At 40.3% G+C, this 11327-nt stretch overlaps 1 pseudogene; it reads right to left on the bottom strand.

Annotated features, from left to right (window-relative positions):
* Positions 1 to 3586: 3586 nt before the first annotated feature.
* On the bottom strand, positions 3587 to 9990 carry LOC148132458 (uncharacterized; annotated as a pseudogene).
* Positions 9991 to 11327: the final 1337 nt, after the last annotated feature.

Here is an 11327-nt window from a genome sequence, read left to right as displayed (position 1 = left end):
CTCTCTCACCATATCATCCTACAGAATAACCATGATTGTTGTGGTTTCAAAACCAGGACTACCGGTAGTTTTCAACTTTGCGACAGTTCATTGACCGACTGTTTCAAGTTACACAGACTCAGCAAAAGTTACTTATGACTCATTCTCCAAGTTATGAGTGCTGTACCACCCCCACAGTCATGTGATACCATTTTGGGCACTTGATAACTGGCTCACATTAACAATTGATTGTGATATCCTGTGATTATGTTTTGTGACTTTTTTTTTTTTTTTTGCCATTTCCTGGCAATTAAATCCCCACCCATTGGATAAGCTGGCTTTGAATTTACAATCATGTGGTTTGTTTAACAACCATGGTGATTCACTTAACTACCATTGTAAACATGGTTTTAACATTGAATGGTGGCTTGATTTAGGACTGCAACAACTTACAAACAAAATTCTGGGTTTAATTGTGGTTATAAATCAAGGACTACAGTATCTGTAAAATCAGTTTAGGGAGCCTTCTGACTTCCAGTTTTATTATCAATAAATTAAAACAGAACAATGTCCAAGCTTCTTCTCCTCCATGGGCTTAATACTGATGTAATCTCAAAACATAGAACACAGTTCTGCCTAAACTGGTGGACGAAGGGAGCAAATGCCAGGTTTTTAAGATTCTATCACTATGTCCTATAATAATAGAATTCTAATAGTTTTTGTGATGTCTATTTTCTTGACCGAGCCTTCCTTAAAAGATTTCAGCAAGTGACAAAATGTGCTACTTGATATTACTTATCCACTCTCATCCAACCCGGTGATACAAATAGGAAAATTCAGGTTTTGCCGAATGCTATTTTGGATCTCATTCTATCCTTTTTCCATCCTTGTGCTTTGTAGCAGATGCCTAATATAAAAATCTTTGGCAGCAGTCTAAACCTGAAAGTATTTTTTTCTTTCTTTCAAAGTGTGATTCACACAGAGTCTTTTCAGCAAGACTTATTGAGAAAAGAAGGAGATGGAGCCAAAATTCCAGCATCTTAAATTGTTTCCCATTTAGAAGCAGTGCTGTATATAACCTATGTCAATCCCAAGGAATGAAAATCACAAAGGCATCTTTAATGCTCATTGGAATGAAAACAAGATCTTGAAAGCTCTAAGACTAAATCCCTAGACAAACTTAAAGTGAGCCAGCTAAGGATTCTTTGAAATGTTCCCTTCTCTACCTTTGGTACCTCGTCTTACACCAACTGAGCTCCTCAATTCCCATCTGCAGTAAACTCCACAGGCAGATTTTTTCCCCCAATGTTAACAGAGAAGCTTGCAATTAGCTGTTTACATAATAGTCTCCTGAATTATTACCAATTTGGGGAGCCACTCTTATTACTAATCTGGTAGAGCTTTTCAGTGTAGTAGTGATTTCGTACTAGGTGGATGAGGAACCTGGGGTGATCTAAGGATGCTCAGAGTAACTACTTCTTTATGATATAAACTATTTATGCCTATTCAGAGGCATCCCTGGTGTGTGTGTGTGTGTGTGTGTGGTGTGTGTGTGTTCTGACCTAGGCTTCACAAAATCACGAAATAGACTCCTTGTCCTGACAAAATCCCTATTTATTAAGCTAATGTGAATTCCTATCATTCACATCCAGCAAAGTCCTGGCAAACAGTCTTTCAAGGGTGAATTACAACCACAGGCCTTATCAGGCTTGGAGAGTTGCCAGGCCAATAGCTTCCAAGTGCAATGCTGTACAAGAAAATATTTAGCAAAGAGTCTTTGAGAGTCACAAACAAATCTTCACACTAATTAAATGACCTAAACACCCCTCTCCTTTCACTCCTCTTTATTCCTTATGGGAGGAGCCATTCACTGTCCACCTGTGCCTTTACTCCTGAGTCGACCCTTGTTCCTTAACTGTTCCCTTCTCCTGGCAGCTCTGTGCATGCACACATTGAGAACAGGCTTCAGCTGTTCTTCTGCTCCAACTTGAAGGCAGCTGATAACTGTTGGACAGCCTTGGCCCCATCTCTGCCTCTGACGCAGAGCACTCATCAGAGCCTTCCCCAGACTCCAGGACTGGCCTATGTTCCTCCCCAACTTCCGCACTGTCCGAGTCTGCTGCCAGCTTCACTGGCTGCTGGCTGGCCAGAACAGTGTGCATACAATATGAATCAATGATACCCAAACAAGTGTTATAACCTCTTTTACATATGGGTGATGAACTCATGTTAAAAAGAGGCTGTGCTTTTGATTGCTTGGTCATCAAGGCCAGGGATCCTTCAACTCTTTCGACGCCGCGCCCGGTTCCGACATCAGCTGGGCGCCGCGCCCGGTATCAGCAAGTTGGCTGGCGCCGCCATCTTTTATGACGAAAAGGCGCTTCCGGTGATGTCACCGGAAGCGCATTTGCCATAAAAGATGGCGGCGCAGCGCTTCTGGTGAGCTTTTTCAGGTAGAAATGGCTTTCTACCCGGAAAGCTTCACTGAGGGCGCCGCCATCTTTTATGATTTAAACAGCGCGCTCCGGTGAGCTTTCTACCCGGAAAAGCTCACCAGAAGCGCTTTTTACCAAAAAAGATGGCGGCGCCCAGCAACCAGCGGCCCGGGTAAGGCTTGTTCCGGTTCGGCACCGTCCGCGGACCGGCGGTTGAGGACCCTGATCAAGGCCATTTTGACTTTGTTGACACCTACACCCATAGACTTTCTATTCATACCATACACTTTATTGTGGTCTCTTTGTTTACTTTGTGTGGTGGAATGTAGTCTGGATTCACAGGAGGGAAAGACTGAATTCCAGAAGAGCAAGACAGTGAAGTTCAGATACAGAGAGACCTCAAGAAACAACCAGCTACATAATGACAGTTCAATGTTACAAGTGACACCCCAAAACTTTGTTCAACCCTATTTCAAATTTACGACAGCTGCAGTGCTACTGCAGTGCTCTTGCATGGGGATGTTGCAGCATTCCTATCTCTCTTCTGCCTCATCCCACCCCAATAGGAGTTGCAGCGCTCAGCCCTTCTCCCCATGTCTCTTGAAAGCAGCTGCCATTTTGGGGCCCTGACAATTCCTTTGAAAAATGGTGACTGCTTTCAGAGGTTTCTACAGTGATCAGCTGGATGACATTCAACTGGCCATTGGGAGGCTGCAAAGTTCTTCTGCATCTACCTGGCTTTGGGATGCCAGCCCTTGAATAAAAAGCAGTTTCAGGATGAGCTTTCTGAAAACCTTTCTCTTGCTTAACCCCTTCCCCCAGAAAACCACATTCGACTGTCTGCTTCACTTGCAAAAGTCCTCTGCCCCCTGCTTTTCTGGGCAAATATAGCCTGTCAATGTCACTACGCAGGTGCAGCACATACTGTATGGTCATCAGTTTTCTCGTTTTCCTATCCAGGCCATCCAGCTCTGCCTGTGTCCAGTTTACGATCACAGCAGTATATCTGATGACGGGTATGGCCCAGGTATTTTTTATTATTATTATTATTATTATTATTATTATTATTATTATTATTATTATTATTATTATTATTATTATTATTATTATTATTATTATTATTCTACACAAAAATGACAGTATACACAGCAAATGAGATAACTATGCTGGGTTTCATATCACAAATCACTAGTCAAACACTTCCCAAGTGTTTAGGACTGCGTGATATATTGGTGGATTATGCGAGCAGATCCCAGTAAGGTGGCCTTCTGCAGCTGACCAATGGTGATTTTGTCAGCACCAATTGTTTTCAAGGGCTTGCCTAGGTCTTTCGGCACAGCACCCAGTGTGCCGAGTACCACTGGAACCACCTGCACTGATTTATGCCAGAGTCTCTGCAGTTCTATTCTCAAGTCCTGATATCTGGTGACTTTTTCAAGTAGTTTCTCATTGATTCTGCTGTCACCAGGTATGGCAATGTTGACGATCCACACTTTTTTCTTCTCCACAATCATGATATCCAGGATGTTGTGTTCCAAAACTTTGTCAGTCTGTATTCGGAAGTCCCACAGTAGTTTTGCATGCTCATTTTTGACCACTTTTTCAGGCTTATGATCCCACCAGTTCTTTGCTACAGGAAGATGGTAGTTATGACACAAGTTCCAGTGGACCATCTGAGCGACTGTGTTGTGATGTTGTTTGTAGTCAGTCTGAGTGATTGTCTTACAACAGCTCAGTATGTAATCGATGGTTTCGTCCGCTTCTTTGCAGAATTTGCATTTGGGGTCATCTGCAGATTTTTCTATTTTGGCTTTGATTACATTCGTTCTTGGGCTGCAAGAATCAGGCCTTCTGTTTCTTTCTTCAGTGTTCCATTGGTCAGCCGTAACCAGGTCTTTTTCTTATCTACTTTTCCTTGGATTTTTTTCAAGGAACTGTCCATGCAGTGCTTTGTTACACCAGCTGTCAGCCCGAGTTTGCATCACTGTTTTCCTATATTGATCCTTGGTTTGCTGCATTTTGAGCAGCTTCCTCTTGTTGACCTCCATCAAAGTTGGTTCAGCACTGTCTTTCACATAATCTGCCAGAGCACGCTTCTCTTCTTTGACTGTCTGCTTCACTTGCAAAAGTCCTCTGTCACCTGCTTTTCTGGGCAATATAGCCTGTAAACATTACTACGTGGGTGCAGTGCTACATGGGTGCAGTACATTATTATTATTATTATTATTATTATTATTATTATTATTATTATTATTATTATTATTATTATTAAGGAGGGAGGGACAGTTGTTGATTCCCCCCATCCCAGTTAGGGGTCTCCAATCTCTGCCCCTTTTAAAAACTTTACCTGGCCTCTAGGCTGAAGAGTAGATGAACAAAGCAAGCAAGGAAGTAACCTCTTTCTGCAGCTTTTTGCCTTGAACTAAAGGGGGAAAAGGGCACCTCCAAAATTGTGCAGTCAAATGGAGGACACTCAGTCTTTGCAAGCTTGAGCTGTCCGTCAGACTGCCTGTAAAGCCCAGGCAGTCAGGTGGACAGCTGAAGCTTGCAAAGACCTATGAAACTTTCGATGAAATGCAGCATCTCATTGCTGTAGATTTGAGTGACACTTTGACACATCAGTTTCTCTATTCTGTATTGGGACAGAGGAACCAACCAATTCTGAGGGAGGAAACTGGTCTTCATGGTGTTGTCAAAGTCTTTCCACTAGGTTTTCTGACATATATTTTTTAAATTTCCTTGGTGTGATTCATCCCAATGCTGTGTCGGATCTTGTTAATATCAGCATGTCACTTTGGATTCAGTGCTGTGAAATGGTAACATAATAAGGTAGCTTGCATCACACTACTGTAACAGCTGTAGCAGCAACATGATTTTAAAATATTGCCTTTGTACTAAAGGAATGAGATCCTCCCCTTCCTCCCTTTTCTTTTTAATTGGAGAGAGGAGGAGAAGGGAAGGGAGATATTTTAATCTTGCATTTTAAGGCAATTTAATCTGTATTAGAAATACTAATATTTTGTCCTGGTCCAGTCTTTTCTGTAGTCGAGAGTAATCTATAAAGGAGAAACAGATTTATACCCATAGTGAACATTATTCTGAAAAAGTTCAGGTTGAAAAGTCTATAATCCAGAGCCAGCCCATAAAAACAAAAGAATTATGCATCTGATTGTTAATGACTTGGGGAAAAACTATAAACAACTAGAATTCTTTTGCTTTTCAAAATTATAATTAATCTATTTATTAAATTTCCCTGTCCTTCTTTCCCCTTCATTATTCAATGGAAGCAAAGGTACTAAAATATGAGCTTGCTTGACTAAAATGTGAAGACTAGTCAATTACAAGAGAATTTGAAGAATAGGGGAAGGGCAAAGGGAGAAAGTGCTTGTACAGATCTTTGGATTAGGTTAACAAGGGGTTGGTCCAAAAGGAGACCCCAAATTTGGAGAGGTATTCATTACATCTTGTTTAATGAAAACTACACACATTGCATAATTGGCCTCTCCTAAAAAGATGCCTCTTTAATATGGGAATCCTCCCCTCTCTCCTCCCCCCTCCCTCTGCCCCCTCTCTGTGGATGTGTGTGTGGATGTGTCTGCACAAATGTGTTCTTATATCTTTTGGGATGTATTTAAAGTCTCTAATAACATTTATTATCATTTTATTGCATTTGTGCAAATTAGGTTATATGGGAAACATTGTTCCCTCATAATGGATGCATTCTCCTCAGTTTTGCATAAACCAGATGAACTGAGCTTGCAAAAAGCGTCTTTACAACTTTGGGTGAGAAGGTTTTTTGTTTTTTTTTGTTCGCTAAATTGCAAAACTGGAAAGATGCCACAGAGACAGGATGAAAGCAATGCAGTGCATGATGGGGAATGACAGAATAGGGGCAGTTATATGTTTCCCCATAGCTCGGGAAATGCACTAAGGAAGGGCATGGAACCTATAGCTACATGAACTACATGAACATGAACTACATGAACAGCAGCAAGAGAGAGGAGGAGTTAAAAGGGGACAAATAAGGGAAACAGAATTCTGCCAGCCATACCTTTTGTATATGCCTCATGACATTGCACCCATGAATAATAAGGTGGAGTGACACATCACAGTGACACTGCTTTTGTTATTTTGGTGAGAGAATCAGATTCCGAGATGCCTCTGGGTAAATCTTCTCCTTACTTCGTTTAATTTGTGTTCTCTTTTCTCTACTTTGGCATTGTAGTGAAAAACAAAAGGAAGTTGGATGATTTTGCTGATGCATCTTCTGTCCTTCTGCTGTGTAAAAAGTGCCAATTCATCAATGAAACTTCTCTGCTGGTTCTGATTTGTTGAGTTATAGTCAATGTCATCTCTTCATGAGGGTGAAGTTTGTTTTCTGAGCTTGTGGGTTGGTTTCTGAATGTTTGATTACCAGGCTAGGTAACATCTTCAGCAGAGTTTAGGGTATCTCAGTGTCAGTGTTCTGTTTAAAAGGGCTTCAGGTGTGGGTGTGTCAGGGGAGGTCTTGTGATGAGTCAGGTGTGAGTCATCCATGAGTCTTGGAATGGGTTTTGTGATAGGGAGGTTACATCAGGTCAGGGTCATTGGGAGTTGAACTGCTGGTTGGGAGGGTGGCGTGGATTGGTTGAGGGTCAGTGCTGTTTCAGGTTGGCTGTGCGGTTGATTTGGATTCTGAGGGGTTTGAAGGCTGGCTGTAGGTTGATTGCTTGTGGAGTGCCAGGCTTTGATGAACTCATGAGCATGGCAGGTGGTAGCATGACCAATGATTTTTATGTTGCTCCAATCAAACCAGTGCAGGTTGGTGTCAGTGTCGGTAGAGATTAAGGATTTGGGATTGTGGTGTTTGTGGATCCTGGTTTTTAATTGACATGATGCTTGTCCACGTAGAATTGGTTGCAATGATTATAGCTGATTTTGTAGATTACATTGTTTCTATCATCCTTCTGTATCTTGTCTTAGTGACACATGGATAGACCTTCTTCAGGATCTGTCCCCAACCTGGCATTCAGGTCTTCCATCTCTGCTGCAATCAAGTCCATCTAAGTGCCTTCTAATTCTACTTTTCTTCTGTTTCCTACTATCTTTCTCAACATTATGGGGATCCTCATTGTTTCTGAATATTTCATAAGTGTTACACTTTGCCTTGTAAAGCCAACAATTTAGACTGAAGCAACCAGTTTTGACTTATTTTTGATGTGTAGCCAAATTGAATGCATATTCCTACTATTTGCATTTAAATGTGCATAAACTTATTGGATATGAAACTCACTTAAAAATAATTAATTTTGGACCACAGTGTGTTTTACCTCTAAGAATATATGAAAGGAGAGAAAAATGTATTTTCAACATATCGATAAACAATCCTACTACAGATAAATTGTGAAATATCTCTATAAAATGACAATTTTCTATGTTTATTAGAGAGAAACAACAGAGAAGTGATAGCTTTGCTGCTGTATTTTACCCAGACCTCGCAAAATAATGAATGTGTACCAATGTTATCACTTGAAACTAAGTTGTATATTCTTAGAAAAAATAAGGTCTCTCGAGATCCAAGCATTTTTCACCTTCATATTGATTTCCTCTCTATGAAATTGGATGACCTTTACTATATGAAAATCACTGTACCAAATGAAGTAAAGGTCACCTATTTTCAATGCATTGTAATAAAAGTATTGAAAAAGTTACTTTAAAAAAAAAAGCCTAAATACAAACATTTCGGTAAATATCTTGCAAACCGTGGTTATCAAAATTTACAGCAAATAGCCAAACAATTTACATCAAATAAGTGTTATCTATGTAAGAATTCATAGATTTGGATAGGAATGAAAACAAAACATGTTACAATCTCCTACAGTAGTAATTTTCAAGATATGCCCAAATAAAGCAAGCCAGCAATAAAACTGAAAAAAAGTTAGGGGAGGCGGGTTTGTAGGCATGCACTATTTATAGGAATGATTGTTTGGTGATGCTTTATTTATTTATTATATATTAGATATTCTGGATGTATTCTGGAGAGAGAAAAGTTCCTTGGCTCCAGCATGAGTCCAAAAGCTTGGAAGAATAAACTTTTGGTCTTGGTGACCGACTCTGATTGGATCCTATAAATAAATCATAACCACACAACTATTCCTATAAATAGTGAATACCCATGTGGAAAGTTAGCATCCTAGAAAAATGAAATATTGTAGGAAATATTAAAAAGGCTGAATATTTTTCCTCCCTGGATGAGAAAAGGAGAAACATGTTCTTGGAAAACAGCCCCCACCTTTGTTAATAGCCCCAGAAAGACTGAGCCATCCTGTCTACAAGACAAAAGACGTTTAGCTCCAGGGTGATGGGATTAGCCCTCCCTCAGATCCAAACAAGGACGGAGCCATTAAGTCATAATAGGAATTGCCCAAAGCCCCTTCATTACATTACCCAGCGAGATTCAACCAAGCTTGGGACTCAAGACAACCTACAAAATTATCCCTGCATGGCCCCGTGGGAGTCTGACAACCAACTGGGATACATTTCTTGCCACAGGAACAGGAAGCAAGTTCAAAATCCAGCAGAGGGTATAAATTGCTCTCCCTCTCTCACCCATGTGCTTTTTTTTGCCCAGGACCTCAAAACCACGTGGTCCTGTCCTCCATTAAACCATCTTTCCAAATAGCCTCCATGTTTCCAATGTCTTTTTCCCCACTTGGAACTGAACCCATATGGACATTTCTTCCAACACCTTCAAACCCTTTTCCCCTATTTTTTTTTTTTTTTCAGGCTTATTGCTGGCTGGCTTTATTTGCCACACTTCTCATCCATAATGATTATTGTGTTTTTGTGTCATCAAGTCAGTGGTGACCATATAGATCAGGGGTGGGCAATTAATTTTCCCAAGGGATCATTTGAGAAACTGGGATTGTTGTGGATGGCCGAACCAATAGGGCTGTGAAGGGGTGTAAGCATGCACGCATTTGTAAGCTGAAAAATAAAATAGCAGTCGCCTTCAAAATAAAAACAATCCACAAGGGCCAGACAGGGATAGCTAAAGGACAGGATGTGGCCTGGAGGTCGGAAAATAACCAGGCCTGATATACATTAATTGATTGATTTGACCTGTGTGCTGCCCATCTCATCTAGAGGCGATTTCATGATGATCTGTCTCTGACCTGGCCTTACAAGTCTTCTAACAATGCACTCATCCCCACTGTGATTAGGTCCATCCACTCACCGCTGATGCTCTTCTTCCCTTCTTTTTCAGCATTACATTACATGTAATCCTCGACTTACGACCACAATTGAGCCCAAAATTTCTGTTCAGTGAGTCATTTGTTAAGTGAGTTTTGCCCCTTTTTGCGACTTTCCTTGTCACAGTTGTTAAGCGAATCACTGCAATTTATAAATTAGTAACTCTGTTGTTCAGTCAATCTGATTTACCCATTGACTTTGCTTGTTGGAAGGTCACAAAAGGTGATCATGTGATCCTGGGACAAAGCGATGGTCCTAAATATGAACCGGTTGCCAAGCATCTGGATTTGGATCACATGATCATGGGAATGCCATAAAGGTCATAACTGTGAAAAACAGTCATAAGTCACATTTTTAGTGCCATTGTAACTTTGAACGGTCACTAAACAAACCATTGTAAGTCAAGCACTAGTATACATCACTAAACAGCTAAGCTTTTATATAATATGTCTGAATTAGGATAATTTATCAATTGTATATTAATTTTTTTAAAAAAATGAGTCACTTTTTAAAAGGCATTTTAGATTTTAAATTTGTAATTTGATCATTTTAAGTGCATATCAATATAAAGTTATCATCTTACATTTGTTTTTGTTTTTTTGTTCCCTGAACTAATTATTATTATATTATATTTTACCTGATCTTATTTATTCTTTTTGGTTTTTACTTTTTACTCCATTCATTTCTTATGGCCATATTGGAAAAGCAATGATAAATAAAGAATTAACATTGTTTAACAAGTAGTCTTTGACTCTCAACCCTTTGAGAGAAAGGTGATTTGTGGTAGGGCCTCACCCTTACAACCATTTCAGTATCCCTGTGGTCCAGTGATGGGATTCAATTTTTTTTTACTACCGGTTCTGTGGGCGTGGCTTGGTGGGCATGGCAGGGGAAGGATCCTAAAAAATCCCCATTCCTTCCCCACTCCTGGGAGAAGGTTACTGCAAAATCCCACTTCTTCCCCACCCCACTAACCTGCTTTCCACCTCTGTTCTCCTATGCAGGGCAACAAAACAAGACCCAGCCAATCAGCTGGGACTCGAGGCAGAGAATAGATGGGGCAGGGCCAGTCAGAAGTGGTATTTTTTCAGTTCTCTGAACTACTCAAAATTTCCGCTACCGGTTCTCCAGAACCTGCTGAATACCACCTCTGCTGTGGTCACATAATCAAAATTTGGGCACATAGCAACCGATGTGTATTTACAATAGTTGCAACATCCCGAGGTCCTATGATCGCCATTTGCAACTTTCCCAGCTGGCTTCTAACAAGCAATGTGAATCGAAGGTGATTTGCTTAACAACTTGCTTAACAATTTGCTTAATTCCCTTAACAATTGCAGGGATTCACTTGTTAACCATGGCAAAAAGGCTGTAAAATCAGACATAACTTATTTAACAACCACCTTGCATAGCAATGGAAATTCTGCTCCCAAATGTGCTCATGAGTCAAGGACTACCTGTATTGTACAACTCACACGACTTCTCTGAATGTGGAGTACCTCCAATGAACATGCATACTTGCATTCACAAAGACAGATCCTTGTTTATATTATAATACACTTATTTTTAAGCTAGAAAGATCCTTGCTTCCTTCAATGTTTTTATACAGACAGATTCAGATACACCAGGTGGCCCATCTAAACAGTAATATGAATTTGACGCATGCAATTTTTAACAGTT

The sequence above is a fragment of the Notechis scutatus genome, chromosome 2 (genome assembly GCF_049901735.1).
Source record: "Notechis scutatus isolate UNSWTSFEM ecotype Mainland chromosome 2, rNotScu1.2, whole genome shotgun sequence".
NCBI classification, from domain to species: domain Eukaryota; kingdom Metazoa; phylum Chordata; class Lepidosauria; order Squamata; family Elapidae; genus Notechis; species Notechis scutatus.
This window is presented reverse-complemented; position numbering and strand designations above follow the sequence as displayed.